Source organism: Lagopus muta, chromosome 27, assembly GCF_023343835.1.
Source record: "Lagopus muta isolate bLagMut1 chromosome 27, bLagMut1 primary, whole genome shotgun sequence".
NCBI classification, from domain to species: Eukaryota; Metazoa; Chordata; class Aves; order Galliformes; family Phasianidae; genus Lagopus; species Lagopus muta.
The window spans coordinates 3,412,767-3,439,202 of NC_064459.1; the positions used below are offsets into that span (position 1 = coordinate 3,412,767).

The following is a 26,436-nucleotide window of genomic DNA, read 5'->3' on the forward strand; positions in this document are numbered from 1 at the left end:
GGGAGATAGAGGGCTCCTCTCATTTGTTTGGCCTGTTTGCTGACTCTTACTCAGGTTGGTTTTTAGAATTATTGTTTTATGTATATATTTTTTTCCCTTGAGCATTGCTCTTTGTGAGGGGGTGGCTAGGGAAGCCTTTAAGATGGATTGCAGCTCCTATCCTTTCTGCTTTGGGTAACTGCTCTTGTTGTGTTGCTGGTTACTAGAGATAGAAAAGTAAGCTATTCTCTGCTTTAGAACTGAGGGAAATGGTGTTGCTATCCCTGGAAGTTCTCAAGAAAAGGACTGATCTGGTTGAGTAGGGATGGTGGTGATGGGCTGGGCTTGGATTTGATGGCTGTCTTTTTTAACCTTAATAGTTTTATAATTTGGCATTGTATGATTTATCCAACCTTACCGAGTTTCTGTTTATTCCCCAGTGTCTCTGGAGTACTTAACACTTGCGGATGCTGCTGAAAAATGCTGATCTACTAGTGGACCAGGTATGAGATAAAGAAAAGCACTAAAATGCTCTTTCAGCCTTACTCCAGACTGTCTGTAGCCAGACTGTGATTGCTCTCTCTTTGGTTTTTGTGAACTGCAGCTCAGTAATGTTCTTGAGGGCACTGTGGTGTAAGGCATAATTTCTCTTGTCTGCTGAGTTTATTTATTCTTACTGCTACTGTTAAACCCTGAAGGTGTTTTTAGATGTGAACTTGTTGGGAGCATTCTGATCCTGGAGGAATATGTATCACTTGTCTAAAAAAGTGCTGATAGAATTCTGCAGGAGGTGCAGAACAGCACTGAGCAGGTGTCTGGCCCGAGGGGTACCCAGAGAGAGGCGATGATGCAGGCACGCTGAGCTGTGCTTTGGTGCTTTAATTAGGTACAGGAAGGAAGATGAGTAAAAACCCATTGTTATTCTATTCGGAGCTCAGATTTGCTAACGCAGCACAGCCTACACTTCTGAGTCACTGGTCTCTGCTGCGCAGAGGACTTCCTTCCCAACAGAGCTACTTGACTTGAAGTCCAAGAGGAGCATTTCTAGGGCTGCTCAATAGGCAGCTGCCATCTCAACTTCCTTGCCTCTTGCTTTCCTCTAGACAGCTTGTCATTAGATTTCATGAGGCAGGCAGCGAGGAAGAGAGGTTGTCAACCAGTACAGACTTCTTTCATTAATCTCTTGATGTTTTTAAAGGCATTTGAGATAGGAAAGTTAAAATTAGAAGGTCCTGGGTCATGTAATGTGTGTAAGTCAGCCAAACTGGCAGTGTTTTTGTTCCATGCCCTACTTGGTTCAGCAAGAGGTATTTTTACAATATTGCAAAGGTGTCTATCTGGCATCCTGAGCTGGCTGCCTGCCTGCACGGCTGTTGGGAGCTTGTCTGAAGAGTTACTCCATTGCAGGAGGGTGAAGCTGTGAAAGGGAGCAGCTGTGCCTCTGTAAGTGAGCAGAATCTGTGACTTCAGACTCCTTTTGTGTGGAGGACAATTTCAGTGTGGGCATGTCTAGCAGGCTGGTGCTGTGATCTCCTTTCTTAGGAAGAAGGTTTAGTGCCTGACGCTTCTTGCAGTGTCTGTCTGGGCCTCCTGTGCTTTTAAAATATTTTTCCTGATTCTAGGAGCTAAGGCACAACTGGTGTAATTGGCATTGCCTTGTATGCCAGTAGGCCACTTGGTACCAGCTGAATAGGACTGACAGCTCCAGTGCTCTTGCTGGTTAGTTCAGATAGTATTTGGGAAGAAAACAGAAACATACCTTCAAGCAGTGATCTAAGACCTGAAGACTGGAGTAATAGGAAGGCTGAGGTGATGTGATGTAGGAAAGGGAATATTTCCTTCTGGTTTTTGTGGCAGGAATTCTTATTTGAACCTTGTCAATAGTAAATCAGCAGCTTGATTAGACTCAATGTGGTGATAGTTTAGTTAGTCTTATCACTAGCTGCACCTCTAGGGCTGATTCTTCTCACAACTGCCTTAGAAAATGGAAATCACTCTACCAGGCTGCAGCAATTTAAATTTCATCAGAATCCATCATGTTTCCACACCATGGTACAGGCTAGCTGAACTGAATGTCATGTGTACAATTACAGAATGGACTACTATAACAACCTGAAGGAAATGCACCATTCTCTAATAGGGCTGGACAAGGCTTCATTAGGTTGGTTATTGGAATGATTTGAAATTCAATCTTTGCTCCAGGGGATTAGAGAACTGATTATGATACCGCAATAATATCTTCTTGCCAGAGATCTGAGAGTACTCAATGAATGCTTGTTATGCCTCTTGTGTGGAAGGTGAGAATAGCTGCTTTTTGAAATGGGAAAAGCAGTGGGCAATGTGGCTATGACAGGCAAAGGGGGAAGGGTCTCCCTTAATGAAGTCCAGTCCCTTTGTTGTAGTTCCTTTGTTCTGAAGGATTTTTGGCTCAGCACAATTAACAGCACTTGTATCCTTGGGGCACAGCTTCCTGTGCACTGACTGACAGCCATTTCAGGGGCTGTTCTGCAGAATCGCTGTCACTGTGTTTACCACTGCTCTACATGGTGTGCTTTGTGAGAAAGGATTGGACTAAAACTATAGTAAGAAAAGAATTTGGCTGGTTGCTTCTTGTGGTTATTACTCAGAAAGCAAAATTGAATTTCATATATGTTTTGTTTGCTTTTCCCTTTGGCACTGTATTTTGGGTGGCTAAGCAACATCCTTTGGAATATTTTCTTGCTAGCACACAGGAGATTTTTCTCTACCAAAGTTACATTGAATTTGGTAGCAAATATTTCTTTGTGTGGGCAGAGTAGTTTCAGTTGTGCGTATGCAGTGTGGAACAGGGAGTGAGAAACTAGACTGATTTGGTCTCCTAATACCTTTGAGGACCTGGGCAAGAATGTGAGTGCTGTTGTCAAAGGAGATGAAATAACCTGAGGTATATAATTTCAAGTCAGATTCTCAACTGTATGGGGTGTTTGGAACTGATAAAATATCCAGGAAGTCTGAGATAGGCAAGATTGCACAGGACTGGGAAGGTGACCACAATACCATCTCTGTCTTCAGTATATCTGATGCAGAAAGCCAAGAATTTCTGGCTTTCAAGACCCCAAAGTGTATTGGATACAGAAATGACTACTGTATTCCCAGCCCAGTTTTCTTAGGAGGAAGACAGCTCTTTCTGTTGGAGCTGGAAATGTTGTATTGACATGAAAATGTGATTCTTACTCAGCCTTGTGTATTCAGGCACTGATAAGGATGAATCTTGAACCAAGCCAGAATTATTGTTATTGATTATGCATATTTTGAGTACTTGTTTCTAGCAGTTTAATAAGCACAGGTATATAACAGCTGCTCCCAGCCAATAAATCTCCTTGGGGAAACCATTCAGTTGGTGTGAAATAAGACCCATCTTCTCCTCAGTGCTAATTTCAGTAGTTTATATTCAATGAACCTGCTCTTGTGTGGCCCTCAAAAATGGGATCTATGTAATATTATCAGTGTCATCTCAGCCTTTTCTCTGCTCCTGCAGGTGAGCTGAAATTAAATACTAATTAATGCTAACAATAGACTGCAGCTGTCTCACTGTGAGTTTCTATGCTAAGCAACTAATATTGTTGAGATAAAAGGTGTCTGTCCCTTGCCCCTTGCCTCCATGTCACAAATGGGCCCTTAGCACGGGGTTTTGGATAGGAGCTATGCTACTTGTCATTCTGCTCGTTCATCTCCATGGGCAGGAGGTTAATTTGGATAGCCAAGAGATTAAATGCAGATTCTTGGATATGTTTGAAGGCCTGCTCTGGCACTGGAAATACCCTAGCTGCTGCCAGCACTGTTGCTTGCCATTTCTTTCACTCTGTTCCTAGTATGCAGAGCACAATTCAGTGGGTATGGGAGGCTGTTAGGGGGTAATGTTCATGAGAAGCTGAGTACCCACAAGCCTTGTGACAGCATCTCCCCCAGCAGAATGGCTTTTTGGCCATATGCTTGTCCTTGGCTATGGTACAAGTGGCTGAAAGGCAGCCACAGAGAGGAGCTGACAAGTCTGTAGGGATGCATGGAGAGGAGCATAGGGGAGAACTAACACAGCTATCCAAGAAGTGATTTAACTTCTGGCATACCATTTTTTTCTCCTCATAAAGTGTCAGTCTTCAAGAAGGCAATTTGTCTCTAGGGGAGAGTGATAAGGGTCACAAGTTTCCTCAATGTGCACTGCCCACGGAATGGATTAAGTCCTTGTATGGAGTTTAAGTCTAATAATCAGGACTAGACTTCTAGTCTTCTTTTCCCAGATAACTGAGAGTCTCATTAATTGGGAAACTTTGGGTATGAAACAAATGCTTGGAGAACATCAAATCCATAAAACAAGCAACGCTGGAATCAAAGCACCGGTTATCTGCTCTGCTGGAAACTTCCTTTGTGATCCAAAGCAGCTTAAATCCAGGTCTCCAAAATGAGCAGAGGTTCCTCTTCCAGGCTTTCAATGCTACTGTGGTGCACATGCAGCTTTGGTTTTAGGGGCATTACCTCTTTGGTATTAAAAACCCTGAGGTCAGTGGTAATTGAGGCAGTTTGATAGCTGTGAGTTTTAGTTGCTTTGCGCTGTATCTATAAAATGGAGTTTGTAGTTTTCTGCTCCTCCCACTCGTGATCCTCTGACCTGCTCAGCCTCTCCTTCCTGGAGGAGTGCAATTGTTTCCATGGGTGGCAGAGTCGTTCTCAGCAGTTCAACGCGAGAACGTCCGCATTGTGATGGTAATTGATCTTCAGTTCTCTGCAGTGCAATGGAGGGCAGAGACCCGCCAGTCCTCAGGTTGCAGCAGCAGCAACTGAAGGCTTGGGCACTGAAATATCCTCGTGTAGGAAAACTTGTCAGAGCCGTGCAACCAGGAGGTAAGTTTTACATGCTAAGGTCAGCAACAACCTTTGGGTAAAAAGGAACTGGAAATAGAAGCCGTGTTAGACTGGACTGTTGCTATTACATAATGCATTGCAGCAGCATGACTCTACAGTTCTCTTACAGCACTCTGCTGGTTACTACGTTTTATTACCCTGTGAATGCCAGGATTTGGAGATAGGGTTTTATCGATTGCTGTTGCAGCAAGCTGATGTTCAGCCAGTTGAAAATGGTTTCAAAGAAAGCTTATTATGCTGTTTTGTACATTTTGGATTTAGTTCAATGTGGATTTTTTTTCCTGGACCTCTAAATCTGATCCCAGTCTGGCGTGCTCTGTGATGGGTCCAAATGTAGCAAGAGACCTTAAGTTGATTGGTGTCAAGGAACACACATAAAGCAAAGCTCTTTTTACAGCAGAAGATAAAGGAATCTGGCGTGACACAATGCACAAACTACTGGAGACGGTGGACAAAATGTTGACATGGCAATTTCTAGATGTTCAAATTGAGCTCAGAGTGAGAACACTGCACAAATAGAATCAAATCCATGGAGCACAGCATTTGTAGTGGCTTGGGGAACTGCAGGAACTGAAATCTGAAGCTCTGAAGTGAGTCAAAGCTGCCACTGCATTCGTGAGGGTATGAAGCAGGGAGGGGTTGCTTGCTTTGTGTCCTCTGCATACCCAACAGAGGTCAGAATTTTACTTAGTGCTATTGAACATTTCTTCTGTGGTCAGCAATAACTTCTGTGACACAATTGAGATTTAAACACAAGGCAAAAAGCTCCCCACCATCACACGCTGCCAATTTGAGAACATGCCAGGCTTTCCAGGCAGTAGACTGCAATTCAAGTGGTTTTCGTTACCCATGTTTGCAGATAACATAAACAATAGTTAACAAGTCTCACAAAATGGAAGAGATTTGTGGAATTGCAGATGGTTTTCTCAAATTCACAGTCTCTCTCATTTGTTTTCATGAGGCATGAAAGGAAGTGTGAAGTGAGAAGAATGGAGGCTTTCTGTAAGAAAGCATTTCTGGTTGCAGATGAAAATTATGTCTATTTTCAGATTGTGGGTTTTGTTTCAGCACATTGTGGTGCTACATATGAAATGCAGAGTTCACAGCTACTTGTGGGTCAGGATTCAAAATTTCATTGGAGAGCGCTAGAGAATGTGAACATAAAGATGGTAATTTTTCCTCAAGAAAAGAGTGAAATCTTGCAAAACCTGTGAGGTTGTGTATGTTTTTCTGATTGAGGAAATTAAGAAAAAAATACAGTGACAGCAGCAGCGCCTCAAAAGATGCTAGAATTTGTCTTCATCTCAAGTACAGCAACAGTGGAGAAGATAAGTCTGTACCCACTTGCTTATTAAGTGGCTTTTCCCCTTGCTCAGGCAGGCAAAAGGATTCAGAGACAATGTGGAAAATGCTGTTGTGAATGCTGTTAGTTGCTTCCTGTAATATTCTTCCTGCTAATACCAGTAAATTCCGCATCTTAATTCAGTGATGTGACTTTCAGCTCTGCTTGACCTGGCACTTTGGAAGGGGCCGTGGTGTCGCTGGTGTTCCTTCCTCTTAGTTTCACTGTGTGTACAGTAGGACTAAAGTTACTGCTATGCATTTCCTGAAGTCTACAATTAACAGCTATATAAGTGATAAAAATGGACAATTCATGTAATTATGTAGGAGTATTGCCTAATTAAATGATTATACCTCTTCTAAAGATGGAGTATTTGCATAAACATAAAAGGAAAGCTGCACTGAATATCCAAGTCTGAGCTGGGTGAAACAGCTGCAGGCTACTTGCACACCTGTGCTTCCTAAAGCCAATTTTTGGTGTTTAAAATATTGTCAACGTGGGATAAAGAAGGGAGAATTGGGAACATGTGTGTTTCCACCCCAGAGGCAGAAATGCTGATCCCCACTCCAACAGGATTGCTGCCAAAACAGCTCGGCTGATCTACATTTTATCTGCAATGCATCAATAGTCTGTGCTGCCCTTTTCTGGCATTACTCTCATTGCGTGTGCGTAGATGCAACCTCACCAGCCCACCTCAATGAAATGCTGCAGTCATCTGTAACTCTTGGATTGCTGTGCGTTAGTCAACTGATGCTTTTCTGCGTTGAAACTGCTGTGTCCTGGAGTAACTAAATTGCAGGAAGATATTTCTCATTGGGGTTGTCTGAAAATTGCTATGGCTGTGAGGAAACTGTAGAAACATTAAGATGGAATATACAAACAAGGAAACCCTCAAGGTTTTGATGAGTCCTTGATTTGCACTGTAAGACCAGCAGCCTGTTTTACATGATTATAGGGGTAAATACAAACCTTGGGTTTCTTGCTTGCATGCGCATCAAACCTGCTGCATTTTGAATGTGTTGCACTCGCGTTTTGTGCGAGGTGTATCTGCACTGCTGTTGGCAGATGGGAAGGCAACACAAACTCATGGACCAAGATTTATTGCATGCTTTTGCTGTTCAACAGAAACCCTGAACCAGAGTGGGAAAACACTCAGCCCCGCTCTGACCAAGACACCTCTTCTGCCTTTTGCAGAACTCAGCATCCTTTCAGAAAACACCTTTAGTGTAAAGGCAATTTCATTTGAAAGACACGACCAGAAATCCTACCTTGGGCTGTAGTGGTAGGAAAGACTAATATTAAAGAGAGGACATAACCAGTATTGTTTCCCTTGGCCAAAGGCAATTTGCAGGGAGATGGGTCTGTTATAAATTATGCTTGTTTAATATAACAACTGTTGAAAGCACAGATGTAAATGCTGTACTTAATGTCTTGGGTGAATTGGAAACAGTTACGTATTATCTGTACCTAACAGGGGCATAACCTAAGGTGGTGTAAATTGTCCTTTGCGTAGATGCTTCTCTACTTTGTACTGTGAAAAATTTGGAACTTTTTTTGGATTTTAAGTCTGAATTCTCTTCTTTTGTGTGTATTGCTGGTCAGTTATGACAGTGGTATTTCCAAAAAGCTGCTGGTGAAATAAATGATCTGTTTGCTTACCATCTTCCCATGGAAGATATCCCATGGTTTCCTTGCTGGTACAGCTCTTGGATCTTCAGAAGTCTTGAGTATTTCAAAGCCAAGCTGAAATTAATGGCAAAGAGCTCTAAAAATGGGCAGTGCTGGAGGCTATTAAGAATCATAGTGTTACCTATCTTCTAAAATCTGTGTTTTGCACAGTTAACTTTTTTGTCTGACTGGAAGACTTAATGACAGACCTGAAGCTTGTTCATTAGCTATCTCTGGAGATGGAAGAAACAGTGATTTAGCAAGACTTGGCGGGAGGGGGTAAAGTAGCAATAAATTTAAACATTGTCTAGGTTTCAATTTCATATTGTGGTGGTAATGGAATAGTAATGCACTAATCAATATATGGAATTAATGCCAAATTCCCAGTTAGACTTTGAGCTCTGCCAACCTTAACCCTGCTTCTCTTTTCTTAAGAAAGCAATAAGGCTTGGTGGAAGGGGGATCTTTAACATCTTGCTGGTAGTGAAGAATTCTGTTTTCTTCAGAATTTTGCAGGAATGAAGCATTTTGTGGATGCTACATGGCAAAGAAAACTTTGCCCTGTTGAATTCAGAGCCTTAGCCATGTATCTCTCCACACAAACCACTCTCAGATTGATGCTGGCAGTGCAATATCATTTTGCTCTCATTTTGATTAAATGAAGCACATCTGAGCAAGGCACGAAGCGGCTTTAATAAGAATGGGTGGAGGACTGAGCCTTCATGCATGGCTTCCAATCCTGTCTTATGCTGAAAGCAGTTCATATTGGGCCAAGATGCCCATTTTTGGCAGTCGGGCTCATCATTGCTTTAAGTGCTTAACTGTTTATGACTAAACTGCTCCTCTGTTTTGTCCCTAAGTGGGAGCAAAGGAGGTAAAGCAGCATACCAGACAGTGGGTAGAAATTATGTAAACTGTCTAGTCTGAAATCTCCAGGATGGTTTGAGAGGCTGTTGTGCAAGTAAGTCTTACTTGGGTTGTTGGCATGATGTCTGGTTTATACGGTCCTGGCATACAGCTTGAACACAAGGGCATTATTTGAGCTGTTAGAAGTTTGCCCTGTATATGCACACAAACTGTACCAACCATCTGTATCACACGTGGGCTGTGCTTACTGTATGGGTGCCTTGATGTATAGGTCCTTCTTCAAGACCATCTCCTTCCTCTGCACTCTCCTTTTTAACCTCAAGCACTGAGAGATGCACTTCAGTGAGGGATGTTTCTGGAGCTTTCCCAGCCCAGCTTATCCTTCTGGGGTGCTCAGCCTGATTTTAGCTTTGTATCTCAGGTAGATCCCTTAAACTGCAGGAAAACCTTGAATTGGGACAGTAGATGGCACTCTATCAATCCTCATAGCATATTGTGCTGGGCATGGAAGGAGCTGGAAGCAAAAGTGTGTGTTTTAGGTGTTAGAAAGCGGTGCAGGTGAGGAGTGATTCCTTCAGTGCTGTCTCTCATCTGGATGAGAAGCCATGTCTGCTCTGGTAGAGAACCAGTAACAGGGATCAATGCTCCTGCTCTCAGAACAGTGCTTTCTCTGCAGTGCTTCTCTGTGTTCAGGGCAGTGAGTTTAAAAGCCCTCAGCAGTGTGGTCTGATGTGTGACAGTGGCATTTCAGCTCTTTTCTGTGACAATCACACAAATATGCATCGTTTAAGAGGTCCTGCACAGTGCTCTCAGCATGCTTTGTACATCCATGCCTTTCTCTGCTGATTTGGCGTTTGTTCTCAGCCACGTTTCTGAGGTGTATAACTGAAACGCTGCTGTGCAGATTATGGCAACTATTTTCCCTTGATGCTATTTATGAAAATGCTGCAAAGGGGAAAAATCTGAAGCAGAACTTAAGAGATTTGGAGTAACTAGATAGAATTATAGAGATTAAAAGCATCTTATCGACAAAAAAGATGAATATTAATCAGCAGCTCTGCAACACACTGGGGCTGAGATGTTCTGGGGGTTTTGGAGACTTCTCAGCTGAGGCAAACTGGCATCAGTGAAACGTTTCTCATTGGAAGGTGAGAATATCAGGGTTTTCTGCCATATGTTTGGGAGTTAATTTTGCGTACTCTGATGGGGTTGCCAGAGAAAATTCCTCTGGGAGACTGAAAAGCTGAAAGAAGTAGAAACGCAGCCAATGTCTTCTCTGGAAGGTGATAATATATGGTCACCTGGCTCGAGGAACGGAATTTAGCTAATGAGAACAAAAGCTTTGCCTGTCAGTGACCTTCAGGGACAGAATGAAGGTGATGCGATGTCCCAAACACTTTGTTAGTGCTGTGCAAAGCAGCTTGCCACAAATTCCCTGTGTTAGTGAGAGCTGTATGAGTGTCCCTCATAAATTCTCTGCTTCCATTGAAATTTGCAGTGTAGATCAGCTTGTTCAGCCTCAGCCCTTCTATCAGCTATGGATCAGCTGTCCAAACATATTCACCATTTTGTGCTTATAGTGTAGTTTCACTGGATATGCTGAAGGCAATTGGGCAGTTGTTGCTATGCTTATGCTTTTTTTTTTATATTTGCACTACATATTCAGGTAATGTATAAAGGTGTAAAAACACATTTAGGGCAGATTTTGAGTGTATTTCATCTTGTTCCTGTTTTACATTTAGATTGTTTCTTGACAGACAGCAGATGGCTGTTAATTCTTGAGAGCATTTGTTTCACTGTAACTCCTGATAAAATTACCAACTTGATGAACTGCAATATCTGTCACTTCAAGATGCCCTAAAATGCTGTGTGGAGCATTTACCTTGGGTAAAATGAGTGGCCTGGTAGGAATTGCCCTATTGATCCAAGTGATGCTCCTGCAAGTCCAATACCCTTGCTGTGACTGCGGTCACTCTGTGCTGCTTCAGCAAGAAATGGAAAAAGTCCTTTGAGAAATATCTGTACGAGGGATTACTCTTAGGGCAATCTGCTCCCTTACCTATTCGACTTTGGAGGCAGGCAGGGTTTATGTCCACTCTAAAACATAATCAATGAGTGGCTGCTCGTTGCTGGACTGAGGCGTTCAGTCAACGTCTGAAGCTATGCAGGGAAGAGCAGTGGTGAAACCCAAGGGCACTGTGATCAAATCATTGATTGTAAGGGTGAGGACTGCAGCAATCTGCTGTGTGAGCACAATTGGTCCAGTGTAAGAATTTCTTAATTCCTGCAATGTATTATATATATATTTTTTTAAACCAACCATTTAATTGCAGTGTACTTTTCCCTAGAAATAAATATAGTTATTCATTATTTACATGGTGGCCTGTTTAAATGGAAATGTCTGTGCTGAAGGAATTAACTAGCACACCCCTTTCATAACGAAGGTTAAACTGGCTTCTGATGAGCAGTGTGGAGTCGTGAAGCTTTACAAATGCATTGTAGAGGGATGGTCTTTGTTGGGAGGTTGGAGGGATGCTGCATAAGCTTAACTCTTACTGAAAGCTGCTTCATATACATCCATCCTGTGCTGCTGATCATGTGTATCCCTGTAGATGCTGAGTCCTCTTCATAAGGGGGGGACTGTAAGAAAGGAATAAGATCAGCAATATTTGTATCTAGATTGTGTTCATTTTTCCTAATAGAAGTGTAATGGCAGGTTGTTGTGAGGAAGCTCTCCTGGAGGGCTGTGCATGTAATACAAAAACTAAAATGCATATGTGAATCTATGCTGTTATTGCAGAGTAGAGCTGAACAAACAACCTCATCTGAAAACTGAAACCAGGGTGATCTGGCCAAAAACAGTTTTGAAGGAGACTTGACTAACATTCTTCTGTTCAGCCTGAATTTCCAAGGGGAGTTTAATATACATGAGCTGTTGATTTCTGAAGCTTAGATCTCCATGTAGGCTGAGAAAGTTTGGTTTTAGCATGGAGATGCTCATAACAATCTCTCTTAGTGGCAATATCTCTGAATGAGAGCTCTTGCTCTTGGAAGTTGAGCATCAAGGATGTGGTGGAGAAGGTCTCAATTGCAGGCTGCTCCCTCAGGTTGCTCCATCATTTTAAGAAATGGATTTGGATCTTGAATGAGTCGTCCCCATTTTCTGTCTGTTTTGCTCAGTACTAATCACCCTAAATCTAAGGCGTTTCATCCAGTTCAGTACATCTTTTTTGCTACGCAACTCTTGAGAATACTTTTTTGTATTTCCTGGCTTATTGTTACAGTGATATGGTTGTAAAATGGTGATGCATGGATGTCTGAAGTGTAGTAAATCTGCAGTTTAATGTATCAGCTTATGGGTATTCCTGGCCAGGTTCTGCTTTACTTGCACCTTTTGCATTATTGATAAGAAAAGCTTAGCATTGCATATTAAAAACAGAGGAAGGAAGGCTTAACTGCAGAAAGGTTGGAGTCAGCTGAAAATAAATGTGACTTCACAGCGCAGAGTGGCGATTCCACCATTTCAGTGCTCCAGTCTGTTGGTTTTATGTGGTGTGATCTGAATGCTGAAGGAGGAGTGCAGTCAGACTTCAGAGACGTATAAAGTTTAAAAATAATAATAAAAAATACTGATCCTCCTGAACTTTGCTCTTTGTAAGATCCTCATCACGGTGCTAAATAAATGGCTTTGCCTGGAAGCATCACCAGTTGGCACTTTGCCTAGTTAAATCTCGCACATGTTTGAGAGCTGACAAAACAATACCTTTTAAGCTATCACAAATGGGCTTATTTCCTGGAACAGAAAATAGATTCTTTTAAAGCTGTGTAAAAACTGTCGTGTGTAGGCTGGGAGATGATTAGTGCAGGGTAACTGTGTTCTTACATGCCCAGAAATAAAAAGAGAATCTCTTCTTGCTGATTTAATACTATGCTGCTGAACAAAACCTGGTTCAGTGGAATGCCTTACAAGCATCTAATAGCTGCTTTGAGCTGAGCCCCATTTTTCTAGTCTTATTCAGTACCTCTAAGCATTGTGTTGCTCTCTGCACTGAGATGGGTATCCCTTCGCCAATTAAAGCAGGTGTACATCAAAAGCAAAGTTGCACATAAAGACATCACTTGCTTTCCTTGCGTCCTGTTCTCTTTAGTAATACTTTGTCAGACTGGATAAAGCTTTTATGAGTTATTTCTTAAAGCTCAAATTCACTTTAAAGTTACTTTTGTTATGTAAGTACAAAAGGGATTTTTTTCAAAGGCCTTGGGTAGCATTTTGGTGCTGTTTTCCTTTGGTGTATGTTTGTACCTGTAAGAACTTAAGTATTTTTTCAGTCCCTCACTGACTTCATTGAATTTTGGTGAAAAATGCCTGAATTCTTTCTGCATCTTTGACAGTCTATTCTTTAAAATATTGATAAGACCCAGAGAGATTCAGCTCTAAAATTCCTTGCGTGTGAAGCTTGGATGTTTTGTACAGCTTAGAGTTGGTAAAGACAGAGCGCAGTTCTAATAGTGAACATCCTTTTGCATGTTTTTACCTTAGTAAATGCGAAGTGGCTTACCCAAAACTTGTTAAGACCAAACCAGCATCCTGCTCTCAATGGTGTAAGAGCATTGCAGGGTAACTTCAAGCTCTCAGTATCGACCATCTTCTACATGTTTACATTGGTCCCATTACTTCCACTTTGTGCTTTATGTGCTGGAGAGATGCAATTGGTTCCCTGTGTTAAATCACTTTTGTCATTAGACAATTTTTGCTTCAAACTTGGAATAGCAAAGCAGGCTGTTTTTTGTTTGTAAATGGGTTTTCATCCTAATGCAATCATATTTCAAGGGATTTTTTTTCTCATGCTAATTTTTTTTGTGCTAGTTCTTCACGAAATATTGTTTCCTATCAAGTAATGTAACCCTAAATTCTGAGGTATGATTCTGTGCTGGATATGCCTGACTGTTACATTTTGCTGCAATGTAGGCCATGGCAGAGCAGCATCAGTCTTCCCCTGATTGTGTCACCCCCTGGGATGACTGAAGAGGGGTATGGCTGAAAAGGGAGAAGTGGGGAAGGCATGTGAAGGGTTTGGGCTGGAGGTACCGCTGTTCTCATGCTGGATGTAGGCAGTGGGCAAGGTCTTCTGTGCTGTTCTTGGGTTCTTTCCCAGCAGCTTTTCTTGACCTTTAGGAGGAGGAGACTTGCTTGGTCTGTGTGTTCCCGACCAACACAAAGAGGCCAATTATTGTAGTGGCTTTGTGGATAAAAGCATTTACCATTTTCAAGGCTGGAGTGAGGCCAAGGAACTCATTTCATCCATCAGAGCCTTTCATTGGGAATTGATGTTCAGGGTACAGCCTGGTGCAGGTGGAGAGCAGGCTTCTGGGCAATTTCTGCAAGGACATGAAGGTCAAATTATGTGGTATGGAAGGAGACTTGATAACTGATCAGTTATCACACTGCCAACAGGCCGTTCATCAGTAACTGATGGTGAGCAGTACCTGCTTCTTAGCACCCATAGCTCACATAATACAAAGCCTCACTTCAAGTCCTGTGGCTCCTGACTGTGGAGCAGAGCTGTGGCTTTGAGGCAGCTCTTGTAGCCATAAAAATGCTCACTTGCACAAAATTCAAAGCTGAGATGAACTTATTAAACATTTATTAAATGTCATGCCTCTCTCTCAGGAGAATGGCTGAGCAAGGCCATAAATATTATATTTTAACTGGATTCAGAAAAATGATATATTTAGTCAAGACAGCAATCATGTAGGTGAAACCCATCACACAATAGTGGCAAAATGCTGCCTTGCCCAAACAAGCCATCACGCTGCAGATCTCTCAAAGTCATTGTGAAAGTTGTAATGCACAAAATCGTGCTGAAATGCAGGGTTCTCCCATGGATTTAGCAGGCTGTCTGACTGGCATACAGAATTGGTGCCAAAGGTGATTAATTTTATCAGCATGTAGCTGTTTGGATATTAGAGCATGAGGTACAGAGAGGGTGCTGATGGATACAGAGCTGTTAGTTATTTGGGACTGATCTCAGCCCAGTGAAGCAGGAGCTCATTGTTCTGTCTGAAGTTTTAACCACATTGTATACAGTTATGAATGATAGTGTTGAAAATACTGCATTAGGAGTCCTTGGCTGTAGTGAATCTGTCACTCATTTGCTTAAAGATAAGCATGTGCTCAGTGCCTTTACAACTTCAGGGTGTCTCATTATCTCTCATGCTCCTCTTAGCTATGATTTGTGAAGGACAAGAGCCTTCCAAAGAGCAAATATGTAACCCATCGGTGAAGGCGTATCTGAAGTCGTGTCTCTTTCCAAGTCACAGAGGAGATGACTTGTTTTTGCCCCTAGTCATAGAGCCCTGGCTGTTCAGCTGACGTTGTAGCAGAACATGCTGTTATTTTTGTCAGGCCAAGCCATGGGTATCAGCCAAAAATCAGTGGTTGTGCAAGCACAGCAGCCTCTATATTACAGCAGGGGTAGTATTTAATTTTCTCTAATAAAGGCTTGCATGGCACAGAAGTAGAGGAGAACACAGCTGTGCTCACAGCTTCCTCAGAGCTGCCCTCAAACCCCTGCAAATCAATAAACAGATTATACACTGCTGACCCTCCTCTGTGGTTAATAATCACAGACAAAGGCAAAGCTTTTATGTCTTTGTGTTTTCAGACGGATGCCTGTCTGCTGATTGGGTGAGACAGCTTCTCAAGTGTATGAAGCTCGTCAAATGCAGCTGAAATTCAGATTTGCAGGCAGATGACTCATTGGAGATAGGTCTGGCCTCAGCTGTGTGTTCTGAGCATCAGTCACATCTGATGCATGACAGCAAGGAAGGGAATTCTTGATATTAATCTTGAGAGTCAAGAGTACTGATTTTTACATGCATTGTGCTCATGAATAAGCTGTTCCTTTTTCCTTTCCTGTGTTATCCAGGACTGCTGTAAAGCAACAGTCAGTGTCTGTCTGGTAAAACCCTCAAGAAAGGTAGATGGCTGTAGATCAATGATGTGTTTTTAAGCCTTGAGTATGTAAGCAGCAAGAGATGTAACTTAATCTTGAATATTGTCTTGTTTCTTCTGGCAAAGGGGAAAAAAAATCAAAGGAGAATACATCAGAGCTATGTGGTCTTGCAAGACAGCAGTATACACTTAATTAAAAAGAAAAATCTTTTATATCAATTCAGAAAAAAGAAAACTTTGTGGGAAGAGAAGACATAAAAGTTCTCTTCTGGCATGACTCACTCAGCAGTAGCTGCACAGGGAAATCACAGCGTTGAGAGCTGGCTGAGTGAAACACCCTGTGCTTAACTTTATGACCCACTGAATCCCAAAGAATTGAAGTATAGGTACAAGTCAACAAGCAGGACAGTTTTTTTTTCCTTTGTAATACTCAGAGTGGGAATGCATCTAGAGTTTGAGCAAGTAGGAACTGTTTCTAAGTGATTTTTTTTTCTTCTGGGTTGCCTTAGCAAAAGTATTTCCTGCTGTAGAGCCAGTTGGAAAATATCCCTCTTATTAGCAGAGGAGATGATCATGGATGTAGCAAGAAAATCGGCCTGTTTTCAAGTCAGTATAGCAGTAGATATCATATCTGAATGTCTGTCACACTGCTGTAGGCAGTACAGTAAATTGGAAGAAGAAATTAAACATCCCTCGGACTATGAATGATGTCTCAACCAGTTGAAATGAGTCTCTTAAGCTGATGTTGGCTGAGAACAAGGAGGCTGATGTTTCTTGTTTCCTTATCTACTCTGCAGTGGTCAGCACAGTATAGCTCTGTGGTGCCTTGACGTAATGACTGATCCATCCATTTCCTGCACTTCTCATCTCAGAATGAATTATAGAGGGACTTTTGCTGTAGCCACTGGTACACAACAGATGAAGCAGGGACTTGGTGCATGTGGAAACCTCCTGTTTTTCTTTAATATGTTTCAGGGGCCAAACTTTAGCTGGCAGAAGCAAGTGCAGTTCTGTTATGCTGCAGTATTACACCCATTTATGGGTGCCTAAAAACAAACCTTTGGCTCATTTAATGACACTTGGGGAAGTGAAAACATGGCAGCAAAGATGAGAGGGAGTCATCTAGGGGATGTGAGCAGCTCTTGGTTTTTGTTGTATAGCTGAGGACATATTCCAAAAAATAGCTGAAGTCATAATAATTTAATTAATGCACTCGTTAATTGCATTTGGAAAGTAATTTTGGAGACATGTGGAGCACAGAAGGAGAAAGAGGGAAGCTTATAAAAATGCATGAAGAGCCAAGGTTGCAGAAGAAAAATAGCTTATTAAGAAAAGCAGAGTCACCCTATGGTGTTTTATGAAGGAATGTATGTTGCTGTGTCCTTTAGAGGTGATTTGTTATATGATTATAAGCAGTTCTATCCCAGTACAGCTGAAAGGCAGGGTATGTGCTCTTCAATCACGTTCTTGAATGTACAGCTCCTTTTACTAAATATTATCCTGCAGTGCAAATAGTTATATAGCATGTCCTGTGGTAAACTGGCTCTGCAGTATTAAATGAATTGTTTGAACCTTCTAATTACAATGAATGGAGGAGTTATGCAATTTATTTCTTGTGGGCATCAGGGCTGAGCTAGAGATGGTTAAATCTTCAGGATGAACTCGTGAGAATTTACAGCCTGCTCATTCATTGCGTGTTAGAATTCTGTATCTCTTCTCCAAATAGGTGCCCTGTCCCCCCCTGCTGCCACTCCTGGGGTTGGCACTGCACTTGCCACCCCCCTTTGCCAATGCAAGTCTTGGTTGGGAAGTTCATCTTGCACAAGGGAAAGGTGGATCATGGTACCTCCTATACCTGGTGTGGAAGCACAGGATGCCAAGCATCTCAGCTGTAACCAAGTCCTGCAGTGAAGCATTCCTCCTACATCTGTGAGCACAGTGGGAGCCTGCAGAGAATAGGAGATAGGAGTTCTCCAATATTCTCCAACAAAAAGTCAGAGTTGACTGTCTGAGCTAAGTGAATTAAGGTTAGATCCACCGATGCCCTCGGTTCGGATGAACCACTTAAAAATATTAATATAGGTTTTGCAGAAGCAGCTAAACTTCAGTATTTTTCACTGTGGAGACCTGCTACGCTGATTTATTTCATTCCATCATCAGAGAAATGAAAATCTTCTCCCAAAATAATAATTGTAATCTACAGTGTACTGATGTGTGAGGCAGTATCAGCTTGGATTTGCTGACCATCAGACAGTGGAGCTTTTGAAGCTTAACAACACATGCAGTGTCCCTAGAGAGACACTTGGTAATGAGGGTTGAGAGGGGAATGGGGGTCTTGCAGCCAAAAGTACATGGGGCAGAACATAGTGGATGGATGTATCACCATTTGGGTTTATGCTCCAAATCTGCCCTTCTGTGTGTGACTGAGAAGTGATGGCGTGGCATTCTGCTCTCCTCAGTGCATAGCTGGTGGAATGAATTGCCTGTTTGGAAGAAATCCTGCCACTGTTAATAAATAGTGAAGGTGCATTAGCAACTGAGAGATGTATTTCTCATATTCTACACACTTTACTTACTTTCAGCTGCGTTGTATTGTGCTGTCATCTTCTTTCCTGCAAAATACGAGTGAACTGAAGCCAGACCCCTGAAAGTCCTAATTCAGAAGGAACTTTAACACACTTACAGCTGTGTGTTTACAAGGGGGAGAGAGTGAGAATGAAACCATCCTGACATCCTTTCCATCCTGGTCTTTCCTTTGCAGTTAAACCAGTGTTAAGAGGAGGGGCTTTAATGAAAGAAAATGCTGTTTACAGAATATTTGCTTTCCAGACACTTACAATTTCCTCTTGAATACAAGTGGTGAGTCCCAGCAATTCCTCCTAATTCTCTTTCAAATGGAAAACACTCTAAGCAAAAAATAAAAAAATAAAAAAATTCATCTGCTTTGTGGTTTAAGTCACAAATAATTACTGCTTTAAACGATGCTATTGTAGTTACTTTTCATGCTGAATAATGCGTCCTTTGGATTTGATTATATGTTGCATTTATAACATTTTAAATGTCATTAATTTTGAGCTGCAGCCAATTGTTTTCTAATTTCATTTCACTCTGCGTGGCTGCAGAAATGCAGTGATTGCTTCTTTCAATGAATGTTGCAGATTACATTTCCCTACACAAAGACATTCCCATTAATTTTATCGCTTAATCCTGTGAAGCTTTTGTATGAAAGTACTCTTGGTTCTGACTCCTGGATTCCTGGAGCAAGATTTAATTGAGATGGTGACAGTGGGAAGTTGTGGGAGTGCAATGGGAGTTCACTCCTGTACTTCCCATGCTGTTACTTCTGTAACTTCAGAATGTGAGAGCATCAACTCCAGTTAAGAAGCTTCATTTCAAAGTGTTCTTTCAGAAGTTACTTTAGTTATCCTTCTTCAGAATGTCCTCTTTTAAATTTTCAAGTAGTGAAGAGCACTGCTGTGGTAACGAATGGGATGTTTCAGAATGGGGATGCTTTGAGCAAATCTTCCTTTTGTTTTTGAAATAAAAATGCTCTCTTTCTTGCCACAGCCCCTCCTCCCTCTGCCTGGATCTGAAGGTAGTGAATAAGGATGAATGATGAATTCAGCTATCCTGATTAACTGTTGTCTCTAATTAAAAATTATTCTGGTGGTTCCAGGGGAGATGTTGCATTTAGTTTCAGCATTTGAGGGACCCTTGGAGTAACTTGGTATCATCTACACCACTCCAATGAATGAGGAGGGTTTCCTGCATTAGCATCAGCCTAGCCTGGGGACAGTCATTTCTCCATCTCTAAAAGGCTTGCTTTTGTGTCTCTGTACATGATATAATTATATCCTCATTAACTCTATGGGGGATGTCTTATTTAGGTCAAGATGTCAGAGATGATGTATAGCTCAGCTAGCTCCCAGGCTTTTCCTTAGGATTCTTACAAATCTTTTGATCAAGAAAGCAGTAGCTTTCCAGTGGAAAAGTAATCTTTTGGGAAGTCTGATGAAAGTATATGGCTTTCTGTAGCTGGCAGGGATGTGGCTCCTGCCATATTTGGCTGCCTTTGATTTCTTACCCTGAGGAAGCAGGTACCAACTGCGGAAGCCTTGTCCTGATGCTGCTGTTGCCACTGTGAGGTGCCTCCCATCCTTTGCTTAATCCTGGCTCTGTTGGATCATTCCAAAGGGTGGCGATGCTGGGAAACAGCTGTTGTGATGATCTACAAAGGTGTGAGAGAAGAAATGAAATGAACATGAGAAGGGGAGATGGATTTTGAGGTTGGTAGCTTGTTGGTTGGTGGTGTGGTGGTTTTTTTTGGTGAATTTAATCAGCAGTGCACTTGGGTTGAATGAGCTTGATTGTGCTTTCTCCAGCATGATGCTACCTGAAGGGAGATTAATGCAGCGTTTTGGGATGTTGCCGTGGACCCAGACCTCAGCACAGTCACGCAGGCTGGGTTTGCAGCTGTTAGTGTAGCACCACAGTGGCCAGGCACCAGATGCTTGGTTAGACAGGATGGTTCATTGGGAAGGAGCACTGGAAGCTGAAACACTTGCTTGGAGTGCGGAGAAATAATCCCGTTTTAAGCCCAACAGATAAAACCAAACAAAACATCCAACACTGCCAATTGCTCACTTCTCTTGAGAGAGAGCATATCCAAGGCTTTACAAGTAGAAACCAAGTCAAGAACTTTGCTTGTTAAATGCAGTCGCATGTTATTTCCACAATGGAGTGGATTTGGGCTTATCCTAAAATGTCAATATAGGTTATTTTGACCACAGATCTGATCTGAATCTTCTCCCTTGTGCTACAGATGCAGTATACAGCCATTTTAATTAAGCACCCATCTCCATAATCAAATGCTTGGCTTCTGGAGATGTCACCTTGTGTAACTTGATTAGATCTTCTGCTGGAGGATGGAATCAATTTTTCTTCTAGTTGTTTGCTAAGAGGTTTTTTATTAATAACACAAATGGAAATTTAACTTGGAAGGTCTCCTCCTTTTATAGATCTGGTTCTTCTTGCCAAGTCTATGTTCTTGGCTCTGCTGCTGACTCAGTGATGACTTTGATGGCTCATTCTGGGCCCTAGCTTTTCCCACATCATTTTCTTGTGCCAGATCGTCATCTGTGGAATGCAAGCAGTTCTTTCCTAAACTCATAGTCCCTTCACTACCATTAAGTATCCCAGTCTTATGGCAGTGAGGGCTGCATCTTGATGGGGATTTATACTCCAAGATTTGCTTAATCAAGAGCTCAGGTTATACAAAGTCAAACCAGAGGAGAATAGACAAATGCACTTCTAAAGCAAACTTTGACGTTTTGAAAGCAAGCAGGGTTTTCTAGGGTAAAATCAGGCTTGTCTGGATTAAGTGGCTCTGGCACATTGCGTGACTGCCTCTTTCTAGAGCTCTCACTCATTTATGCAGTAAAACATTTATGTTTTACAGCATCAGGGCATGTTTGTATACGTGCAGTAAAACTGCTCAGGTAGAAAATGCTGCTGTGGGCTTCTGTCCCCTGTAGACAGCAGATCTGCCTGCAGATGCTCAGCACCAACACTTGAAATGTCTGCATTTGGTGCCTGCTCAGCACCAGGGATGTATAATTGATAGGGATGTGTCCCTGCTGCTGGCTTCCAGTGAGGCTCCCATACGTTAATGCATTACTCTTACCAGGCCATAGGGACTTGGTTTGTGTGGGTTATGTGGGGTAAATCTGTAGCCTCAGCTATTCCATGAGAGGCTTTTCCTGCAGTGGATGTGAGGAAGCTTGCTTGATTTCACTGGGGGGGAAAGTAATTTTCTTTACCTGTAGGATGGACAGGGGGAGTGAAAATGCCATGGTTGATATCCTAAGGAATCACTCCTGATCTTTCCTTGCGCGGTTGGTTCTGTGCCAATGTCTCTGTTCTGGGGAAGAAGAAATGGGGTGGGGTTGTGTCATTCCCTGACTTTGAAACAAAGCAGATGCAGGAAATCAGGGTAGGTGGTGAGTGATTACATGGGGACATCACAGAAAAGCAGGTTAGCTGGTGCTCATCTGGCCAGTGCCAGCTGTCATGGTGAAGCCAGGCTGCCTTTGACAAGTATCATTCATGCTGGTTCAATGGAGGTTGGGAATATTTAATGGAATTTACTAATTTGATCAGCAGTGGAAACTGCTTCTCAGTGGAGAAAGAAAATGGATTCCCTGAAGACCAGAGTGCAGCAATACCTAATTATCTCATGCTAGCTGTTGCCCTCTATGCCCACATGTCTTCAATCATTCTCATTTAGATCTAGCACCACAAGGATTTGTCATCTAATAATTTGCTTTACTTGTAGCCATTTCCTTTTGATAAAGCAAGTGTCAGGTGGCTGTTCTGGGGCATTTTGTTGATGATCTGATCATTGGAAGAAAAAAAATGTTAAAGTTTCTGCATTGATTAAATTAACATAAAGGGAAAGTTGCATGTGTTGCCATAAATTAACCAATTAGCTTTTTTTTTTTTTTGCTTACTACTGCTGTAGAGATCGGTCAGAGCCCATTGTTTAATCCTTTACCAATACTTTGGCTTAGGAATAATATCTTTGTCATTTTTGTCAACATACAGACCCACAAGTTCTAATGATAGCCAGGGATGGGCATTGATGTAAGAGTGGAGGATGCCACGCTTGGAAACTTTCTTGCTCTCCTGAGTGTTGCAAGGAAGTGTTACCTGACAGCAATTGCTGTGTTTAAGAAATGCATCCTCCTTCTCTTCCTCACTATTTCAAGAAGTAATTGTAACTTTCTTATTATGGTCAGATGTGAAGCTTTGCATAAGTCGTGAATCTTAATTTGAGATGTTGATTTTCCATATTTAAAAACCTACACGGGGATGTGCAGGGAATGAATCATAAATACTTAGTTATGCTTTCTACATCTCTTTATCACATCTGAGAGCTGAAAGCAAATGTAATCAATCAAATTTACTGCTAAAATGTGACAGGCAGTTACATTAGGGAATTAATGGTAGATTCCTGGAGATGCTCTGAAACAAAAGGCAGTGAAGGGCTTGGTTCAAATGTGCTGCTGTAGGAATTCTTACTGGATGGTGTCTGCAGTGATGTGTAGGAACAAGTCACAGCAAAGTGGTGCCCTTCAGGTCGTATCAAAGACTTAAGATGATGTGTTGAGAGACAAAGCAATGCCAGATTTTCTCTTTAGGTTGTGTGGTGGTTTTTCGTTTTTTTAACAATCTGAGCTGATCTGCATATGCCCCAGAGGAGAGGCAAAATAATGGGGAGCTTTTGGCCAAGGTTATAGATAACAATCTACTTCAATTAGAAGGTGAATGGATAAGAAAATCCATTAGAAGTTGTAATCAGTCACACTTCATGTGCCTTGCTTATAGTCCAGGATACATCTGATATATACTGTGCAAAATAGAAGCAAAATTGGTACTGGTGCACAGGTAAGCTTGTATTTTTCTTCTGCTTTGGACTTGCCTAGAGTGAAAATTGTTGTACCACAATTTTTCAGAGTAATCTCAAGGAATTTTCATGTTCTTCTTACAACTACGTTATTTGTTGTTGCAATTTTCTGTTCTGTACTCTAAACGTACCGATGTTTCATTTTTGGCTCTTGGATCTAAGCATCCACTGGCCTCTTCCCTTGTGGATGTCTGATGTCCAGCAAAATAAGAATTTGCTCACTGGCTGAGGATTTGGGGTGAGGATTTTGTATTTCTGAGGGATGTTTAGTAGCTTTTAGTAGCCTCTCTGAGATGATCTCACATCCACCTCTCAAAACCCATTGCTGCATATCCACAGTGCAAATCCACCCTTAATCATTCTGCCTGTATAACCAACCCCTAAAGTGTATATTTTCAGACAGATAAAGAATATTTCCTCTTTTATTTCAGTGGAAGCCATGATGTTGCATCCTATTCAGCAACACCACCCGAGATCTTTCTCCTGTATTTTGTCCTTCCTCTCTCATCACCTTTTGCAAAAGATCCCAGTGCAAAGTGTTCCTTTCATTCTGTAGTGACAACTCAAATGAATTCCCCTGCAAAAGGCATTGGTCCGGTGTTTACTTAGGGAAATTGCAAACCTGTAGGCTTTAATAATGCACAAGATTTGTTGCACTATAATCCCTGGTGTAATTGTTATAATAAATAGATATTATAGATAAGCATATGCTGTAAATAAATGACTTCTGGGTTTAATTTCATTTGGCTGTGGGGGGAAAAATGCTGTGAATATTTTTATCCTGTGACTTACATTAGTTTCAGATATAAACAAGGCCATTTTTCAGATACATAAAAGCCTAAATTGGAGGCACAAATCTCACCTTGTAGTGACTTGAATGTCACCATCCTATGAACGTCCATTTTTACGTGTCTGCAGCCTTAATCCAAAAGGTGCATTAAGTGCAGAACAGACAACCTACGCTTCTATTTCTCATCTGCTTGGAACTCAGCATGTGGGTTTCAGACCATCAACTGCAACTAATTGACACTGTCCCACTGAAGTCAATGTAGCTCTGCCAATTAATGCTAACAAATTCTTAGGATCACGTCTATTTTATTTAATCCAAACCATTTGCTTGCAGCTGGTGCTTAATTCTTAAACAAAACATCACTGTGAATTGCACACCACCAGCTGTGTAGGTACTTTTGGGTTACCTACCAGCCCTGAGCTCTAAGAGTAATGCTGGTGACTCAGAAGCTTCTCTTATCGTTGAGATATCCCTATGGCTCACATCCCTATGAGGTATTCCTATGTCTGACATCCCTATGGCTCGTAAGGTCCCATAGGGCTTACCACAGGGATACCTCAATGATAAGAAAAGCTTTTGAGTCTTGGTCCCATAACTTCTTAGGGTTAGGGAGTGCCATTGGATATTCCAGCATCTGCTTTTACTTTTCAGTGGGTTAGTTCAACACCTCACATAGATCAGTGCTGCCAACACAGGTTTCTGAGTTGCATAAGCTGCAGTGAAATACTTTTTAGTAAGTGGGCTAAATCCTGCTATTGTGGGCTGGGAGGAAGAAAAAGATTCCAGGAAACTAACTGAAGGGTTTGTAATAGGAATTTGAAATCAGACTCAGGCTGTTGTTCCCTTGAGTTAGGGCGATGTTTCACTTCATCATTAGTGATCTCAGGAAGTGTTAATTCATGTGATGTGGCTTTTGTGGGAAGCATCTGTGCTTTTTGCAGCATACAAATTAAAAAAACAATGAAAAACCTGAAAGAATTTATAAGCTCAGGGGAAGGGTACTAAAGGGGACTCAGGCTTGGATCGATGCTATAAAAATTGTATGAAGCTTTGCTGATGGCTGAGTGTAAATCTCCTGTCTCCCTACCTATGCTCTTACATCTCACAGCTAAATATAGGCGAGCATTTCCTTGGCTGGCGTCAGTCTGCTGAGCACCAGGGATGTTGATCAGCTTACACCAGCAGATTGCTGCTTAGTGATGGAAGCAGCAAACCAGAAGTGAGCCAGGTTTGAGTCGTTTTGCTGAAGATGTGGCCTGCAGCACAGGTTGGCATCTCCTGTGGTTTGGCCCTGTGCATTTTGCCACAGAATCTACAGTTGCACAGTGTTGTATCTGCATTGATGTTCTGAAAGGCTGCACTACTTATGAAGACAACGCTTAAAAGTTTTCTGACAAAAATGCTTTCTTGCATCATGATATTTATCTGTAAATTAACACGTGGCCTGTAAAGCAAAAGCAAAGAGGAAAGATAAGAAAAACCAGGCATTTATCTTCCATAATTGTGATGTCCACACTGATATTGAGTTACTGTATGTATCAAGCTAATTGCTGTAATGAATGGATAATAATCCTATAGCAGCCTGAGAGATGGCACGGTGGCATACTGAGCTCACTGTAGTTTGTCATTTAGTCATCAACTAAATACAGATTAATGAAATGCAATACAGCTCTCTATTGTGAATGCTTTTATTGAAATAATATGAATCAGCTATTTACAGTACGTTTCCTGCATTAGTTCCCTGTGTAGGGGCAACTGAGTGTCTGGAATAAAAGCATGGGTTTTCAATTCCAGTGTGGCTCTGTGCATAGATAAATAACCATTAGGACATGGAAGGATGATCAGTCCTGGGTGAAACCCCACTTGTGCATCTGATTTGTTGCTTCCCTGGTGCAGACAAACAGACCTTCAGGCACTGAATGTTGTTTCGTATGTAATTTGATTAAGGTGGGCATTTCCTTCCTGGCAGCTCTGCCTTGAAGCAAGGGAGCCGATGGCCCATGTAGCTAATATGCTGCTTAAATCTGCACTTCAGTGCTATATGCAATAAATGGAGCAAGAAGTGCTTGGCTGCTGAGTCAGGATGAGCCAAAATGGTGTGAAGTTGTCTCTCTTCCTTTAATTTGCTGAATGCAGGCTTTTGCTTGCATCTGTCACATAAACAGGATGTGCATTTTCTGACAGGGTGAGCCAAAAAGCTGTTAGAAATCATAAGTCTGGGGTTACCACTGCTGCTCTGCTCTATGCAGTTGTGTAGGGATGGAGTAAATGGGAGCTGAGCTGAGCTACAACCATGGCATGTTGCTTTGGTGTGAGTGGCAGCGCTGTGTGTAGTGCAGTGAAGTCTGTTCTGCAAAGTGCAGAGGAGCTGATAATGAAAATCACCATTTATTTCTTTGAGACACTTTGGGTCTATCTGAAGTCAATATGAAAATAAAGGCAAAAGCTCTAAGTGCTGTTTTCCCTTGGGG

General features: G+C 41.8%; 1 long non-coding RNA gene across 2 annotated transcripts; it reads left to right on the forward strand.

Annotated features, from left to right (window-relative positions):
- Positions 1-25,734, forward strand: LOC125685271 (uncharacterized). Of its 2 annotated transcripts, none has more exons than XR_007373412.1 (3): positions 1-54; positions 420-482; positions 25,074-25,734. It is a non-coding gene; the product is annotated as an uncharacterized LOC125685271 (long non-coding RNA). The 2 variants fall into 2 exon arrangements; XR_007373411.1 differs by lacking the exon at positions 25,074-25,734 and adding an exon at positions 17,437-19,081.
- The last annotated feature ends 702 nt before the right edge of the window (positions 25,735-26,436 follow it).